The following is a 19,910-nucleotide window of genomic DNA, read 5'->3' on the forward strand; positions in this document are numbered from 1 at the left end:
TTTTCCTTTTGCTTGCTGCACCCGCTGTTTTGCACACAGACCCTCTCATCACATAACAGGCTTCTTCAGGTGGGAGTGGTCCTATGCCCATAGGTGGGTAATCAAGAGTTGAAAGCATGAGGTGTCTGATCCCTGAGAGCAGGAAGAAGCAAGAGTATGGGGTGGCTGTAACAAGCGACAGAGGGTGAAATAGAAGAGGGTCAGCGACTCCTCTGACCTCCTAGTCAGCGTTTGCTCCCTCTCCTCTGTGCAGCTCCACCTGTTGCCGCCTCTGCCGCGTTTTGAACTGAGAGAGCGTGCCTGTCTCTCAGTTTGAGGCCCACCTCCAGCCACAGGGTCCCATCTGCGCCTTATCCTTGGGTGCCATCTGTATGTAAGCATTTTACTGTCTCTTTTATGTCTGCTTATTTTTCTGTCATTTTTAGTTTTTCTTTTCTTTCTTTCCTGTCTTTCTCTCTCTTTCAGCTTTTCACTCTCCTTGTGTTTTCATCGCAGCTGCTGCCTCTCCTGCCCCGCCCCCTCCCTTCTTGTAAAGCGCTTTCACGCCCTCCTGCCTCACAGCTGACTGGTTCCCCCGCCTCCCTCCCCTTCTTGATGGCGGCGGCTGCTGCACACTGAAAGGGCGACTCCTCTGACCTCCTGGTCAGTGTCTGCTCACTCTCCTCTGCGTAGCTCCACCTGTTGCTGCTGCTGCGTCTGCCGCGTTTTGAACTGAGATCCTGCCTGACTCTCAGTTCGAGGCCCACCTTGATCCTCTGGCTCCCACCTGCGCCTCATCCCTGGTGGCCTGGTGGCCATCTGTATGCAAGTATCTTGCTATCTCTTTTACTTCTGCTTATTTTTCTGTCATTTTCATTTTTTCTTTCCTTTCTTTCTTGTCTTTCTCTCTCCTTCAGCCCTCCACTCACCCCACGTTTCCTGCCCCACTGCTGCCCGCCCCTCCCTCCCTGCGAAGCGCTTTCCCGTCCTCCTGCCTCCCAGCTAACCAGACCCCCGCCTCCCTCCCCTTTTTAATAGTGACTGTGCTGCTGGCAAGCCAAAGGCAAGCCCGTCTGAGCCTGGACCATGCTCAGCCCCACGAACCCGGTCCTCCGACCTTCCATCACTACAACACGGAGAACCTCCACACGCTGAACACAGGACGATCCGCTGCCTTCCATCTCTCATCACCCAGCAACACCCATGACCATCTCCTGCCTCCACTGCCACTTCACCCTCACCCTACACCAAGCACCGGACCCTCCGTCCACTGAGTCATCGAACACCAACCTGGAGCGCCTCAGCTGCATCCTACAATCGCTCTCTCCACAAACACACAGTAGAACTATGGGACCTACTGGACTCCACCCCCCCGGACATCGCATTTGTCACTGAAACTTAGACAAACCCAGCATCTAAAGAGGACATCGCCATCGCCATCCCCAGTGACTACAAACTGCCTTGCAAAGACTGGCCTTATCGCCCAGGTGGTGGCCTGGCCATGGTACACAAATCCTCCCTTCACCTGCCAACTAATGCAGAAGAACACTCCCCCTTCATGGAGCACCTCCACGTCCAGCTACACACCACACAAAAGTCAACCTTCTGTGGCACCCTCATCTACAGCAAGCCGGACCCCATCTAGCCTACAGCGACTCCATCATCAACATAATTTCTCCTCACGCTCTCACGTTCTCAAACTACTTCCTCCACAGCGGCCTCAACTACCACATTGACAACAGCAACAACACCAACAAACACCAACACCACTTCCCTGCTCAACAACCTTGCCACAATAGGACATCTCGCCAACACACATTGCTGGACACACGCTTGATGTAATTTTCTCCACCAGCAACAACATCACCTTCATCAGCACATTCACACTTCACCGGACTTATCACCACTGCATCCATTTTACCATCACTGCACCGATCATCCACGTCCACACACTCCGAGCCCCAAGCAGAATATGAAACCAGATCACTGAGGAACAGCTCTCCAACACCCTCAGCAAGTCTTCCCCACCCCTCACTGCAGACGCTAACAGCTAAGAACAGAAATTCCACTGCTGGATCACCGAATGTGCCAACACCCTAGCTCCTCCCCATAAGGCCTCAGCTAAACACCACCTCAAGAAAGCCAGCTTGTTCTCCCCTGCACTCCAGGACTCCAGGCGCACCTGCAGACGGCTAGAGAAAAGATGGAGGAACAGCAAGTCCCCAGAAGACTTCAAGACCTTCAAAGCTGCCACAAATCCCACCACTACCTCATCAGGGTCATGAGGAAAACCCCCCTGCAGGACCGTATCAGTGCCACCACTCACAACACCAAAGAGCTCTTTGCCATGGTCAAAGAGTTTGCCAAACCCCAATCAGGAATGGCAAGCCTCCCTCCATCTCAAGACCTCTACGACAGGCTAGCCAACTTCTCCCACTGGAAATCAAAGACATATATGACGGCTTCGGACCCCAAGACACTCAGAGCCCTCTAACAACCCCTCAGATCCGACCCATCGAATCACCATAAACCTTACACTGCTGGACCACACTCATCACAGACAAGACCCACACCATCATGAGCAGTGTCCACTCCGGAGCCCCCAAGGACCCCTGTCCTCACCACATTTACAACAAGACCAACCCCTCTATTGCACCCGAGCTCTGACACACCCTCAATTGTTCCATAGATACAGCCACCATCGCAGAGGACTAGAAGCTCGCCGAGATCCGCCTGCTACTGAAAAAACCCAGGCCCAACCCCTAGACCTCAAGAACTACCGCTGCATCTCTCTGCTGCCTTTTCCAGCCAAGGTAATTGAAAATGCCATCAACACTCAGCTCCGTAAGCACATTGAGGACAACAACATACTGGACACCTCCCAATCAGGCTTCAGGTGCAACCACAGCACAGAGACCTGCCACAGATGACACCCGCTTGCTCCTTGACTGCAGCATTACAGCAGCCCTCATCCTACTAGACCTATCGGCTGCCTTTGATACAGTCTCACACCCTCTGCTCCCCCAAGCAGCCGGCATCCGCGGAAAGGCCCTACAATGGATACGCTCCTTCCTGTCGGGCAGAACACAGAGAGTCTGCCTCCTGCCTTACCTGTCAGAACCTACGGAGATCAGCTGCAGAGTTCCACAGGGCTCCTCCATGAGCCCCACACTCTTCAACATTTACATGGCCCCGCTCACATCCATCATCAGGAACCACGGGCTGAATAACGTCTCCTACGCCGACGATACCCAGCTGATCATCTCACTGACCGAACCTCACAACTGCCAAAACGAATTTCAACAACAGGATGGAAGCTGTTGCCGCCTGGATGAAGGACAGCTGCCTCAAGCTCAAGTCTAACAAGACCAAGAGCCTCATCCTGGGACCATCCACATCAGCCTGGGATGGCTGCTGGTGGCCATCGACCCATGGCACCCCTCCCACCCCAACAAACCACATACACAGCTTCAGCTTCATCTTGGATTCATAGCTCACCTTGACCCACCAAGTCAACTCTGTCGCATCCTCCTGCTTTCACACACTACAACTTCTCTGGAAGATCTACAAACGGATCGCAAACAACTGCTGCAAAAACGTAACCCATGCCCTGGTTACCATCAGACTCAACCATAGCAACGCCCTCTATGCCGGTGCCACCCAGGAGAACCTGAAGAAACAACAGCATATCCAAAACGCCACCACCAGACTCATCCTGGACATTCCCCGCCACAAACATATCTCCAATCACCTAAGAGACCTCCACTGTCTTCCTATTGAGAAAATAATTTACTTAAAGCTCCTCGACCACGCTTACAATGCCCTCCATGACCTAAGACCTGCCTACCTCAACCACTGTATCACCTTCTACTCCCCCACCAGCCCTCTACGCTCCACTCAACAAGCACTAGTCACAGTACCCGGCAAACAAAAGACCTCAGTTGGTGGAAGATCCTTCGCCTACATCGCGGCAAGGAGCTGCCCCTACACCACAGGCAGTCACCATCACTACCTCAATCCAGAAAGGAGCTTAATACCTGGCTCTTCAACTGAAACTCAGAGGACAAACCCCTTTAGTGCCTCGAGACCCTTACAGGTGAGTAGTTGCGCTTTATGATTTGATTTCAGTTTACTCATAATTATTGGAGACTGCACACATCTTTGGCCATATGATCAACAAGTTAAAGGACCGGGGAGGGTGATGCTGTGGCACACTGGTGACAATGATCGCAAACTATGGAGGTTTTAATAGTTTTTATGGTTCTTTCTTTTTATAGTGATCCCTTATATTCCTTATATTTTATTATGTAATCTGTTCATTAAATATTCTGATTCAATAACAAATCAATTGATTACATTGCTACATGTCTTACTGTCCTACAATAATATTATAACATGTTCGATTATAATAGTGGGGGGAACACTCCCAAGCCTTCCCTGCTACACAGATGTCAGGAATTTCATGCTTATCCTGCCCTGGTCTGAGACTGTCCGGGGTCATAAAAGCATATTGTGAAACTCCTTTGTGAGTGAACTCAGTCGGTCATGTAATGTGCAAGTGTGGTACGGGACAGCCCCCCCCCCCCCTCCTCATTCTGTCAGAGATGGCCCACCCTTACTGTATGGGTGGAATACACAAAAGACCAACTGCCAGTTAGACAAAGTCATGTGACACGAGACACAGACTGCCAGCATCAAATTGTTAGGACAAGAAAATTCCAACTTCCTAAAAGTGTAATCTTCAGAACTGTAACTTAAAATTTTACTTTTCCATTAAAGAAGGTTGTAAATTACAATTCTTTAGACACCACACTCAAAATTCCTATTTGCTCCCAATTGTATGCTATTACTTACTAAATGTAATAAGCTAACCCAATGTTATCCAGGCCTTGCAGTAGTGAAAAAACGAAGTTAAGAGTTTTTAATGAAACTTAAAAGTACATGTCCCACTATTTAAATAGACTGCACACTGTCCCCTGGGTGACATAGAGCGTACCCTAGGAATGACTTATATGTATTAAAAAGGAACGATTAGGCGAGGCAAAAGGAGTATTTGCAAAGTTAAACTAGCAGTTTAAAACTGCACACACAGGCTGCAGTGGCAGAACTGAGACCTGTTTAAAGGCTACATAAAGGCTACTTAAGGATATGGCACAAACAGTGCTGTGGTCCCACTAGTAGCATTTAATTGACAGGTCCTGGGTACATGAAGTACCAGTTTACTAGGGCCTTACATGTAAATTGGCACCTTTAAAAAACAATATACACAACACATAGCTATAGACAACTCTACCCTTTTTACCAAGTCCTTGCCGGGAGTGTAGGCGAGGTGTGTGATATTTTTGTTCTGCATCTTTAAGACAAGTTGGATGTACTACTCCAACCCCAATAAATTCTGTTCTCTACCTCATGTTTAGCTACTGATGCTGTGCTATTTTAACACAGGTTCCCCTTTACCACAAGAGGGCGAAAATACTTCCTTCTGAATAACACTGAGCCTTGAAGTTAAATCACAGTAATATCAGTATTGTCAAGTGCCCCTCTTAAAATTTCATTGAATAAGGGATTCTGAAAAGAAAGATCACCCAAATTCCCCTCCCTCTGCCCCACCACACAGTTTGTTCACTCCATAATCCAATTTTTTGTCAGGTAACCTGCCTCACGCTTTCTTCGGACTCCTTCACCCATGCACACAGATAACCAATAAAAACGCGAAAGGTTAATTTCCTATGCACTGACTTTGCCTGCCAGTAGTGGGACAAAACACCACATAGGCTTAAGTTTTGTGTTTGCCTATCTGTGCATGTGGATGCGTGCGTATCAGTTGCACACTTGTGGGTATAACAAGTACCTCCATGTCTTGTGGGGTGGCCAGTCCTTGCATTCTTGCCAATAGTATGTAGCATTTTGTGATATGTAGCTTAACATCCACATGATAATGTGGACAGCAGACCATGTAAAATTGGCGCTCCAATGTATATATGGGTATTTATATGAAGGGGGTAAATCAAGCAAACAAAACTCTACAGAGCATTATATATATAAAAAAAAGCAAAAATGTTTCAAATGCCAGAACTCCAGATTACTCCAATGAATGTTTAATATCTCACATCAATGGCAACACGTTTCAACCATTACGGTCTTCTTCTTAGCCAGAGTGTTTTACAGAGGCCCCATCCCCCCTAGAAAATATACTGATAGGTTTACTAGACATGAAAGAAACGTTATTACCAAAGAAATACTGCACTATTCCCACAAATATTTAACATATTTTTAAAAAAATCTACAAATAAAATGTAAATAACTGGATGCTCATCTAAATTATACTTCCTAAAGGAGAAAACATAATTGTGAAATAAAAAAGGTATCCTTCTAACATTAAATACATTAACATTTCTCATACCCTGTAACCAACCCAGAAAATAATACTATTTTTTCATTTCAAATTCTTGCCTTTCTCAATGCTGGCATCAAACAAATTTCGTGTCAGTTTGCCGCTTTTAACCAAGTCCAAACACATTCCAATCGGATAGTAGATCATAGTCATCAAAGAGGACTATTACTCCCATCACGTTGAATGATATAACATTCGCCATCACAGAGTGTACTGTCTCTCATGTTGATACCAATGACAGAGTTTGTGTGCTGATTATGATGATACTAGTCAGTCATCTGTAATTCCACAATGGATACCAACCCACAACATTGTTCTCTCATATAAAGCACACTGTGACACATTACAGCAGTTCCCTCATGGCCACTTCTACAAATACAGGTTAAATGACCTCGTTTTCTGTCCCTCGTCCAGACGTTCTGTACATCCATTTGAATATAGTCCTGAAAGCACTGGTTTTGCAACTCAGGCCTTGCCATTTGGTAATGAATTGATTCCATTTCAACAGGTATAACTAGTTTTCAATCTACTATCCAATATGAATGCATTTGGACTTGGTTAAATTAGTAAAGCTGACAAGAAATTTGTTTGATGCCAGCATTGAGAAAGGTAAGAATGCCAGCATTTTAAAACGGGGCTAATCCAAGATCCGGGCTGCCTGCGTTGCAACTCTACACCAGCTTCTTTTATATACCTATACTGAAATATGTGCCAGGCACACCCCAGGGAATTGGTGGTCCCCAGGGTGCAGGGGGGCCGCGCAGTCCCCCGCATATCAGAAATGATGAGCCTCAGGAAGGTAGCTGTCCATGGGCAGTAATAAGCCCTGGAGGCGGGCCCTATGCACCCCCCTCTATTGCGTGTGAACGTGACATTGTCATTGAGTGCCGGCTTTTATTAGCCAGTCGTCTAGATATGGGAATACTTGAATGTGATGTCTCCTTATATGAGCTGCTACTACAGCTAGGCATTTTGTAAATACCCTGGGGGCTGTTATTCCGAATGGCAACACCTTGAATTGATAATGTCTGCCTTGTATTACAAACCTGAGGTATTTCCTGTGAGATGGATGGATGGGTATGTGAAAATCCGCATCCTTGAGATCCAATGTTGTCATGTATTCCCCTTGTTTTAGTAAGGGGACTACGTCCTGAAGTGTTACCATGTGGAAATGATCTGATTTGATGAAGAGATTCAGTGTTCTGAGATCTAAGATAGGCCTTAATGTTTTGTCTTTTTTCGGGATAAGGAAATACAGGGAGTAACGCCTGTTCCTTTCTGGTGATAGGGTACTAGCTCTATGGCTTCTTTTGCTAGCAGTGCTTGGACCTCTATTTGTAATAGATCTAAGTGTTGTCGAGACATTTTGTGCGGTGTGTGTCCAATTGTGGTTGTATTTGGTTAATCTCCCCCCCACCGGTGATATGTGTTGGGGATGTGTGACATTGAAGTCACTGCTTGCTAGGGCCTGGCTTGGAAGGCTAGAATTTCCCTCTTCCTCTTGGGAGCTGTCCTCTGTAGGAACCACAAGACCCCCCTCTCTGGTACAGAGACTGGTAGGTGGGTTTTGTTTGGGAGGTGGATGGTTCTGCTGGTTGTCTAAACCCTCCCCTAAACTGTGGTTTCCTAAATGTTCCTCTGTATTGTGAGGAGTAGAGCGCGCCCATGGCTTTGGCCGTGTCCGTGTCTTTTTTCATTTTTTCGATTGCGGTATCCACTAATGGCCCAAATAACTGATGTTGATTAAACGGCATATTTAATACCGCCTGTTGGATCTCTGGTTTAAACCCAGAACTTCGCAGCAATGCACGCCTTCTAATTGTTACTCCTGTATTTTCAGTCTGTACCGCTGTATCAGCAGAGTCTAGGGCAGACCGGATTTGGTTGTTTGATATGGCCTGTCCTTCCTTGACCACTTGTTGGGCACGTTTTTGGTGTTCTTTGGGCAAGTGCTGGATGATGTCTTACATCTCGTCCCAGTGCGCCCTGTAGTAGCGGGCAAGTAGGGCTTGTGAATTGGCAATTCACCACTGATTGGCTGCTTGCGATTCCACTCTTTTCCCTGCTGCGTCGAATTTTCGACTTTCCTTATCAGGGGGTGGCGCATCCCCCGATGATTGTGAATTTGCCCGTTTCCTTGCAGCCCCCACAACTACTGAGACTGGAGGGAGCTGTTGAGTAATAAACAGTGGGTCTGACGGGGGCGGTTTATATTTCTTTTCGACCCTTGGCGTGATGGCTCCCCCTTTTACAGGTTCTTGGAAGACCTGTTGTGCGTGTTTAAGCATGCCTGGCAACATTGGTAAACTTTGGTACGATGCATGCGTGGATGCCAGAGTGTTAAACAGGAAGTCATCCTCCACCGGTTCCGAGGACATTGTTACGTTGTGGAATGTTGCAGCTCTGGCCAGTACCTGCATGTAGGATGTACTGTCCTCTGGCGGTGAAGGTTTTGTTAGATAACACTGTGGGCTGTTGTCCGATATAGGTGTGTTATATAGATCACAGGGGTCCATATCGTCTTGAGTCATCCCAGTATGTGTGGGTGACTGTGCCATTAGTGTACCCACCGGTAAAAACTGTGGTTATTGCAGGGGGGATGTTTGTGGTGAGAAATGTGGTGGTGGGGACTTTTCTCTAACCACTTTGGCTTTTGGTTGCATTTCAGTCTCGTGAAAAGCCAGTTTTCTTTTTGACTTGAGTGGAGGGATGGTTTGTATCTTCCCTGTGTCTTTCTGGATTTCTAGCCTTTGCCGAGTTTGGTCATGTTTTTCTAAATCCAGTTCCTGCTCAAATCTGTGCCTTTCTTTGAGGTGCAGAGAGAGCCCTTGCTCTTAAGTGTAGGAGACTGTTTCGGCTCCGAAGCCATTTTTTTCGGTACCAAAATTCCCATCGAAATTGTCTTTTTCGGTTCCAATAAGCTTTTTCGAGGCTTGCTCGACTCGATTACTCTATGCCGAGTCTTTTTGGTGCCGGTTTCTCGACCGGAGTCGGAAGTTTTTGGCAAAATTTTGGCCTTTATCGGTGCTGATGTTACTTGGTCACATTCTTTTCTGTGGGTTGAGCCATGGCCTTCCGGCAGTGGCGTCCCCGTGGCCTTTAGTTTTTTGGTATGACCTTGGGTGTGGGACAGGGCAGGTGTACTCACTTTTTGCACCGCCGTCGAAGGTCGATCACCGCCGGATTCATCAGAGTCCGATCCTTGAATGGATATCCGCATCTCTTCTTCCTCGACGTCGAGATGTTGTTTCGGCTTCAACGCCATCTGTAGTCCTCTTGCGCGTCGATCCCTTAAGGTCTTCTTGGATCGACACGCTCGGCAGGCCTCACAAGTATCCTCTCTGTGTTCGGGGAATAAACACAGGTTACAGACCCGATGCTGGTCTGTATAAGAATACTAGGCGTGACACTTGGGACAGAAAAAGGAAGGGGGTCCGGTCCATTAGTCTTTGACGACGGGTGTGGTCGGGCCGATCAGGCCTTGGTGAAGTGCGGAAGCCCCGAAGGGCCGCGGAAGCGGTCTTGTTGTCGGTGCCAGTGTGATGAAACTAAACCGGTCCCGAACGTAAACAATACTGACGAATTTCGATGATTTTTTAAGTTTCACGATTTGAATTACGGAGCGGAGAGGAACACGTCCGAACCCGATGGCGGAAAGAAAACAATCTAAGATGGAGTCGACGCCCATGCGCAATGGAGCCTAAAGGAGGAGTCACTTTGTCCGGTGACTCGAAAATACTTTTTCAAAGAAAAACAACTTGTAACACTCCGAGCCCAACACTATGGCAGGAACAGTGCACAGCATGTGTATCTGCAGCTACACATGCCATTGAACATATATATATATAGAGAGATATGTATATATATATATATATATCTGGAAAATGTCACTTACCCAGTGTACATCTGTTCGTGGCATTAGTCGCTGCAGATTCACATGCTGTGCACATCCCGCCATCTGGTGTTAGGCTCGGAGTGTTACAAGTTGTTTTTCTTCGAAGAAGTCTTTTCGAGTCACGAGACCGAGGGACTCCTCCCATTTCCACTCCATTGCGCATGGGCGTCGACTCCATCTTAGATTGTTTTCCCCGCAGAGGGTGAGGTAGGAGTTGTGTATGCTAGTAATAGTGCCCATGCAATGGAGTGAATACGTATGTACCTAATGTAGTTAAAGTAATTATTTACAAATTTACAAATGTTCAAGATCAACTTCTAAACAGCTACAGGCTCCCGGGGAGGCGGGTGGGTGCATGTGAATCTGCAGCGACTAATGCCACGAACAGATGTACACTGGGTAAGTGACATTTTCCGTTCGATGGCATGTGTAGCTGCAGATACACATGCTGTGCATAGATTAGTAAGCAGTTATCTCCCTAAAAGCGGTAGTTCAGCCTGTAGGAGTTGAAGTTGTTTGAAACAAAGTTCGTAGTACTGCTTGACCTACTGTGGCTTGTTGTGCTGTTAACACATCTACACAGTAGTGTTTGGTAAATGTATGAGGCGTAGACCATGTAGCTGCCTTACATATTTCAGTCATTGGAATATTTCCTAAAAAGGCCATGGTAGCACCTTTCTTTCTAGTTGAGTGTGCCCTTGGTGTAATAGGCAGTTCTCTTTTTGCTTTAAAATAACAGGTTTTAATGCATTTAACTATCCATCTAGCAATGCCTTGTTTAGAAATTGGATTTCCTGTATGAGGTTTCTGGAAAGCAATAAATAATTGTTTTGTTTTGTCAATGTAGTACATTAACGCTCTTTTGACGTCTAATGTATGTAGTGCCCTTTCAGCTACCGAATCTGGCTGTGGGAAGAACACTGGTAATTCTACTGTTTGATTTAAGTGGAACGGTGATATGACTTTTGGCAAAAATTTAGGATTTGTTCGTAGAACTACTTTATACTTGTGTATTTGAATAAATGGTTCTTGTATGGTGAATGCTTGAATCTCACTTACTCTTGTGATGGCAATTAAAAATGCAACTTTCCATGTTAAGTATTGCATTTCACAAGAGTGCATGGGCTCAAAAGGGGGCCCCATGAGTCGTTTTAAGACAATCTTGAGGTTCCATGAAGGAACTGGTGGTGTTCTTGGTGGTATAATTCTCTTTAGTCCTTCCATAAATGCTTTTATTACTGGTATCCTAAATAATGAAGTTGAGTGTGTAATTTGTAGGTAAGCTGAAATTGCAGTAAGATGTATTTTAATGGAAGAAAAGGCTAGCTTTGACTTTTGCAAATGTAGTAAGTATCTTACGATATCTTTAGCAGATGCGTGTAAGGGTTGAATTTGATTATTATGACAGTAATAAACAAATCTTTTCCACTTATTTGCATAGCAATGCCTAGTGGTAGGTTTTCTTGCTTGTTTTAAGACCTCCATACATTCCTGTGTAAGGTCTAAGTGTCCGAACTCTAGGACTTCAGGAGCCAAATTGCTAGATTCAGCGATGCTGGATTTGGATGTCTGATCTGTTGTTTGTGTTGCGTTAACAGATCTGGTCTGTTTGGTAGTTTGACATGAGGCACTACTGAGAGATCTAGTAGTGTTGTGTACCAAGTCTGTCTTGCCCATGTTGGCGCTATGAGTATGAGTTTGAGTTTGTTTTGACTCAACTTGTTTACCAGATATGGAAGGAGTGGGAGAGGGGGAAAAGCGTAAGAAAATATCCCTGACCAACTCATCCATAACGCATTGCCCCGAGACTGATCTTGTGGGTACCTGGATGCGAAGTTTTGGCATTTTGCGTTTTCCTTTGTTGCAAATAGATCTATTTGTGGTGTTCCCCAAATGTGGAAGTAAGTGTTCATGATTTGGGGGTGAATCTCCCATTCGTGGATCTGTTGGTGATCCCGAGAGAGATTGTCTGCTAACTGATTCTGAATTCCTGTAATAAATTGTGCTATTAGGCGAATGTGGTTGTGAATCGCCCAATGCCAAATTCTTTGTGCTAGGAGACACAACTGTGTGGAGTGTGTCCCTCCCTGTTTGTTTAGGTAATACATCGTTGTCATGTTGTCTGTTTTGACAAGAATGTGTTTGTGGCTTATTATGGGTTGAAATGCTTTCAACGCTAGAAATACTGCCAATAGTTCTAAGTGATTTATGTGAAACTGTTTTTGTTGAATGTCCCATTGTCCTTGGATGCTGTGTTGATTGAGGTGTGCTCCCCACCCTATCATGGAGGCATCTGTTGTTATTACATATTGTGGCACTAGGTCTTGGAAAGGCCGCCCTTGGTTTAAATTTATACTGTTCCACCATTGAAGCGAGATGTATGTTTGGCGGTCTATCAACACCAGATCTAGAAGTTGACCCTGTGCTTGTGACCATTGTGACACTAGGGACTGTTGTAAGGGCCGCATGTGCAACCTTGCGTTTGGGACAATGGCTATGCATGAGGACATCATGCCTAGTAGTTTCATCACCATTTTGACTTGTATCTTTTGTTTTGGATACATGGCCTGTATTACATTGTGAAAAGCCTGAACCCTTTGTGGGCTTGGAGTGGCAATCCCTTTTGCTGTGTTGATTGTCGCCCCTAAGTATTGCTGTGTTTGACACGGCAGAAGGTGTGACTTTGTGTAGTTGATTGAGAAACCTAGCTTGTGTAGGGTTTCTATGACGTACTTTGTGTGTTGTGAACATTGTTCTAACGTGTTGGTTTTGATTAACCAATCATCTAGGTTCGGGAACACATGTATTTGCTGCCTTCTGATATATGCAGCTACTACTGCCAGGCATTTTGTAAAAACTCTTGGCGCAGTTGTTATTCCAAATGGCAACACCTTGAATTGGTAATGTACCCCTTGGAATACAAACCTTAAGTACTTTCTGTGTGAAGGATGTATCAGTATATGGAAATATGCATCCTTTAGGTCTAGTGTTGTCATGTAGTCTTCTTGTTTGAGCAGTGGGATTACGTCCTGTAATGTCACCATGTGAAAGTGATCTGATTTGATGTAAGTATTTAATGTTCTGAGATCTAGTATAAGTCTCAGACTCTTGTCTTTTTTGGGTATGAGAAAATACAGAGAGTAAACTCCTGTCCCTTTTTGTTGGTTTGGTACTAATTCTATTTCTTCTTTCAGTAGCAATGCCTGAACTTCTAGTCCTAGAAGATCTATATGTTGTTTCGACATATTGTGTGTTTTTGGTGGGACGTTTGGAGGGAATTTGAGAAATTCTATGCAATAACCATGCTGGATAATTGCTAGGACCCAAGTGTCTGTTGTTATTTCCTCCCAATGTTTGTAAAACTTGGTTAGTCTCCCCCCCCACCGGTGTTATGTGTTGGGGATTTGTGATTTGGAAGTCACTGCTTGTTTTGAGGAGTTTTGGGACTCTGGAACTTTCCTCTATTGTTTTGAAATTGTCCCCTTCTATATTGTCCCCGAAAACTTCCCCGCTGATACTGGCTCTGGTAAGTGGGTCTTGTTTGTGAGGTTGTGGGTTCTGTGCTTTGTCTTTGAAACCCCCCTTGAAACTGTGTCTTTCTAAATGTGCCTCTGCTCTGTGGGGAGTAGAGTGTGCCCATGGCTTTGGCCGTGTCAGTGTCTTTTTTAAGTTTCTCAATCGCAGTGTCCACCTCCGGCCCAAACAACTGCTGTCCGTTGAATGGCATATTCAGCACAGCTTGCTGTATTTCTGGTTTAAATCCTGATGTACGCAGCCATGCATGTCTCCTTATTGTTACTGCTGTGTTGACAGTTCTAGCAGCTGTGTCTGCTGCATCCATTGCTGACCGTATCTGATTGTTGGAGATACTCTGTCCTTCTTCTACTACTTGCTGCGCTCTCTTTTGGAACTCCTGGGGCAAATGTTCTATGAAGTGTTGCATTTCGTCCCAATGGGCCCTATCGTATCTGGCCAACAAAGCCTGTGAATTTGCAATACGCCACTGGTTTGCTGCCTGCGCCGCCACCCTTTTGCCTGCTGCGTCAAATTTTCGACTTTCTTTATCTGGAGGTGGTGCGTCTCCTGAAGTATGTGAGTTCGCTCTCTTGCGTGCTGCCCCTACTACAACTGAATCCGGTGTTAGCTGTTGTGTGATGTAAACGGGGTCTGTTGGTGGCGGTTTATATTTTTTCTCCACTCTTGGAGTAATGGCCCTTCCTTTAACAGGCTCCTCAAACACTTGTTTGGAGTGTTTTAGCATTCCGGGGAGCATGGGAAGACTCTGATATTGGCTGTGTGTGGACGACAGTGTGTTAAAAAGAAAGTCGTCTTCAATGGGCTCTGCATGCAGGCTGACATTATGAAATGCCGCTGCTCTCGACACCACCTGTGCGTATGCTGTACTATCCTCTGGTGGCGACGGTCTAGCTGGATAACATTCAGGACTATTATCTGACACTGGTGCGTCATAAAGATCCCATGCGTCAGTGTTATCCTGACTCATTCCTGTATGAGTTGGGGATTGCATCATTGGTGGAGTGGCTACCGGTGATGGTTGCGGAGAGCGTTGTGGAGATGGTGGCAGGGTTACTTGTTTAGCCACCTTTGCCTGTGGCTGCTTGTCTTTTTCTTGGAAGGCAAGTTTGCGTTTCATTCTAATTGGAGGGAGAGTACTGATCTTCCCTGTTTTTTTTGGATATGGAGCCTTCTTTGTGTGTAGTCAGGCTCTATTGCCTCCAATTCCTGTTCAAATCTATGTGTTTTCATTTGTGTGGACAGTCCTTGTTCCTCAGTGTAGGAACTTGTTTTCGGTTCCGAGGCCGGATGTTTCGGTATGGAAACCTTTTCGGCTGCTTTTTTCGGTTCCGACGAAACCTTCTTTACTTTCGGCGTCGTGGTCTCTCTGTGCCGAACCATTTTGGTGCCGCTGTCTCGGTGCCGAATCTGCTCGGAGCCGCTGTCTCGGGCCCGAGATTGCTGTGTGCCGGTATCTCGACCGGAGTCGGATGACTTTGACACCAGCGTGCCCTGTTTCGGTGCCGATGATCGGTCACCTATTTTTCGGGTTGAGCCATGGCCTGTTGGCGGTGGCGTCCCCTGGGCTTTAGTTGTCTTTCCGTGAGTTTTGTGTTTCGACGTCTTACTCACGGTTTTTGGCGTTTCCTCGGGATCGATCTCATCCGAGTCCGATTCTTGGATTTAGAATGTTTCTTCATCCTCCTCGAAACGTCCTTGTCCTGTAGGCGCCAAGGCCATTTGCAGTCTTCTTGCTCTTCGGTCTCTTAGTGTTTTTCTGGACCGAAACGCTCGACAGGCTTCACAAGTATCTTCCTTGTGTTCTGGCGACAAACACAAGTTACAGACCAGATGCTGATCTGTATATGGATACTTGTTATGGCATTTTGGGCAGAAGCGGAATGGGGTCCGTTCCATCAGCCTTGAAGAGACACGTGGCCGGGCCGACCAGGCCCCGACGGGGGATCGAAAAAACCCCGGAGGGCCACCGGAGCTCTCCAAAAGTCGGTGTCGATCTGTTGTAACTAACCCGATACCGAACGCAAACAATACCGTCGATTTTTCTGAGATTCTAACTAACTTTCCGACCCGAAACATGGAGCGAAAAGGAACACGTCCGAACCCGATGGCGGAAAAAAAAACAATCTAAGATGGAGTCGACGCCCATGCGCAATGGAGTCGAAATGGGAGGAGTCCCTCAGTCTCGTGACTCGAAAAGACTTCTTCGAAGAAAAACAACTTGAAACACTCCGAGCCCAACACCAGATGGCGAGATGTGCACAGCATGTGTATCAGCAGCTACACATGCCATCGAACATATATATATATATTTTATACTGGCCATTGCCAGTAGGCAGTTATAGTTAGGAACTAGTTTCCATCAGAAGAATGTTTTCTGTTTTGCCAATAACTTTGGTGATGTTTGACATATCTTCACAAAATTTTGAAGGCGTATACTTCGGTCAGTTCAGCTGCTGTCTTGAAAGTTTCAGGGTAAATTGACAAGTGGGGGCCGAGAAAAATAGGAGGGGGTCCCAAAACAGATTTTCCCTATGCATTTTCCGATAGGGATTTTGAACACAACTACAGCCCAAACTGCTGGACAGAATTACACCAAATTTGGCAGAAAACTAGCTCTTGGTCCAGAAAGAATGCTTTTTTTGATTTGGTATAAATCCATTCAGTGGTCCGTTAAAAGGCGAAAAATATAGATATCTGGACACGCAGATACTCACCATGTTGATATCTGACTGGCTGTCAACAAGGAGGTTTGGCAGACATCAGCTGAAGCAGAGTCCCACAAAAAAGTGAAAAAAGAATAAGGGCCAGGGTAGGTAGGCTCACCCTGAGCCCTTAGCCTTGATCTAGTGGTCCCATATGGATCCTTCCAAGGCTAAAAAGCTTTTTTTTTTAATGTCGGAAAAATCCACAGATCCGTGGATTTTCCTGTCAGTTAAAAAAAAAAAGGCAGTCTCCCACCATTTTTCGAGTCGAGCCGGCGTTGCATGCGCTCGCACATGCGTATCGCAGCGAGACGCTTTTGTATTTAGAAAAGGGCTTGGAGCCCTGTCAACTTCACGTCAGTGTTTTTTATTGGTTCTTGGGCTTGCCTAATAAAATCTGCTTGCTTTCATTAGTCGAAGGCAAGCATACGTCATGCCTTTTCCGGTGGCTAGCCCTCCTCGTGCGCAGCGACCAAGTACAGAAAACATGCGAGGCTCGCTCTTTTCCATCGGGCTCGTGGACTTCTTTTTCTCTAATTTACAAGCGCGATCTCGCTTGGCAGAAGTCGAGCGCTTTACATAGTTAATTTCACTTTTTCGGGTTGTGTACACAAATGCACTTTTGCCAGATAGGTGAAAAGTCGGGTTAGGAGTTTACAACGCGATCAGCTCTAACATGAGCAAACGCGAGACCCGTTACATTGTAAATGCTTGTTTTAATTTGTTACCAGGTGGGTTAGGTCCCAGGGACATTGAGGGCTTTAAAACAGAACAGAGGGGGGGAGCGCACGGGACCCACCTCCTAGGGCTTGTATTTGCCCTGGGGGGCGCTACCTTCTGTGGCAATCAGAAATGAATGTGCCAAGAGGGCGTGTGCCCCCCCCCGTTCCCCAGGGACCACAACCTCCCCGGGGCAAAACTATAATTTGTTATGGGGGAGGCCTGCATGGCCTCCCCTAGAGCCCCTGAGACCAACACCACCTCAGGGCTAAGGATTAATTACCAAGGGGTGGGGGGGCACACCGCTGCCGCACATCCCTGGGGACAGCCACCTCCCCGGGGCAAATGTTGATTGAAATGCAGGGTGGGGACTTGACCTCCCTGCAGCTCCCGGGACCACTAGCTTCCCGGGACAAATGACAAATGCCAGGGGCACTGCCACTCGCAGCCCCGGGGACTGACACCTTCCAGGGGCAAATATTGATTTACCCGCCTGGAGCTGTGCTGCCCCTGCCGTCCCCGGGGACCATCACCTTCCCGGGGCAAATGCTGATTGAAATGCGAGACATGGCTGTTTGCTCTGACTTGGCTGGAGCTTTCACAGCTCCTGCCAAGTCAGAGCAAACACTCCAGTTCCAGCAAGTGAGAGCTGTCAACAGCTCTCACTTGCTGCGAGCTGAGGTTTCCGCTGTCTCCCTGCCTACAGACATGCAGGAAGGTAAACAGAGAAAACTATGCTCTCACAAAGAGGGAGCTGTATCTTCAGCTGCTCCCTCCATGTGATAGCAATGCTGGCTCCTGCACGAGGCGGGGAGCTTGCTGGGAACACAGGGACCATTAGGCTTTCCCTGCAGCCCCATTGCACACTGGATGCCATGTGGGGCATCCAGGACAGATGGCCAGGCCCCGGGGTATGGGGTCCCTGGGGCGAGATTGGCCCGGGGAGGGGGGGGGCTGCAGAGCCTCTCCCCCGCCCAAAAAAAATAAAAGGCTGGGCCCTGGGGTCTCTGGGGCTGAAATCAGCCAGGAGATGGCCAAATGCCTTGTGGAGTTGGATGCTTGGCCATAGGGGTTGGCCGCAGGCCAAAGGCTGTGCACCGCGGTGGTTAGATTAATGTATAGTAATGAAAATTGCTTTACACTAAAAAAGAAAAACCCATAGAAATTCACTGAAAAACCAAAGGTTACAGGGACGTTATAGTTAGGACATAGAATTTTTTAAAAACTTAGAAATTCACTTAAAAAACAAAGGTTACAGAGACATTATAGTTAGATCCTGAATATACTCGCACAAAACCATAGAAATTCAGCAGTTAGAGTTACTTTAAGTACCTATAACTTGCACCCTAAGGTAAATATCGTCATGCACTGCTAATTACCCCAGATATTACAGAACTCATGACAACTTTTATAACTTCAATAAAAATATCAATGAAACATTATTATATATAGATACATTGTGTGTGTGTGTATATATATATATATATATATACACACACACACACAATGTATCTATGAAACCTTCTAATATGAACCTTTCTAACTACTATGAACTCCCAAAAACACTTTTTAAACTTCTATCCCTCCTTTTTAGCTACACCACCCAACTTCCAAGCACACACAACCACTACTCACAAAAGCAACTTACTACTTCCCCTTTTCAAATCCACTTCTATCATTCTTTCCCTACCCCAAAGTAACTAAACACATATATCAAAAACACCAAGCTAAGACAACTAGGCACAAGAAAAAATAAAAAAAAGAAACACAAAATTGGACTAACCTACTAACCACTAATTTTGGGTCCTGGGGTAGCATGCTACTCACAGAAAAAACGCCTTGCCAGGGGCTGTAAACACTAAATAAAAACATTTACCATTACAATTAGCCTGCATACAGCACCTGTCAATGCATGACCTTAATGAGTTGTGCAAAGCTCCCTCAGAGGAGGGCAAAGGTTTATTACTGGTGACAGTGTGGGCTAGATGTGAGACAGGTGCTCCATATCAGCTTAGGAAGGACAGCTGGGAAGGTGCCAGCACCTCCACTAACTTAAAAGAGGCAGATGTGATGCCTGCTTATTTTATAGTTTAGTGTAAAGAGAAGCCTGAAGAAGGAAGCCTTTTATCACTAGGGCCATTACAGCTGACTGGTCTCCAGCCTAGTGGAAGGAAGAGATGGTTCCAGAACCAGTTTGGTATAGCTCAGGAGGGGTCTACTCGTTTTCCCCAAACACCCTGGATACAAGGACACAACAAGCAACAAGAGGCCTTTTTCCAGAAGTGCCCACCTGACTCACTGCAACTAAACCTATACTGTACCCAACAGGTATCCTCTGCTGTATTAAGTTCTGACCCTTAAGTACTGTCCCTGACACCCAGGGACCTTTGGAAGTGTCCAGATAGATTTCTCAAATAGCCTCTGAAAAACAGGGAATTAGGGAAGGGAGCTTATAGACCTCCAAACACCCGGATCAACCACCCAAGTCAGTCAGTCAAACCAAGTCAAGTATGTGTGACATCGCAGGGCAATAAAATTAAGTTGGTCCTGCTCCACGCTTTTCAGTGCTTGAAAAACCTGTTTGGAGAACTCTTGCAGCAAGCTTATTTGACTTCAATGTGCCCTTCAAGAATACAACTAACAGCCTTGCTTCACTGGAGGACTCTGAATTCCAAAAAAGTCC

General features: G+C 46.3%; 1 protein-coding gene across 4 annotated transcripts in view; it reads right to left on the reverse strand.

The window, feature by feature from the left end:
* Window positions 1–19,910, reverse strand: part of LOC138285127 (carotenoid-cleaving dioxygenase, mitochondrial-like) — a 374,127-nt gene that overhangs the window by 127,179 nt on the left and 227,038 nt on the right. The gene's annotated exons all lie outside the window — the stretch shown is intronic.

Source organism: Pleurodeles waltl, chromosome 3_1 (genome assembly GCF_031143425.1).
Source record: "Pleurodeles waltl isolate 20211129_DDA chromosome 3_1, aPleWal1.hap1.20221129, whole genome shotgun sequence".
NCBI classification, from domain to species: domain Eukaryota; kingdom Metazoa; phylum Chordata; class Amphibia; order Caudata; family Salamandridae; genus Pleurodeles; species Pleurodeles waltl.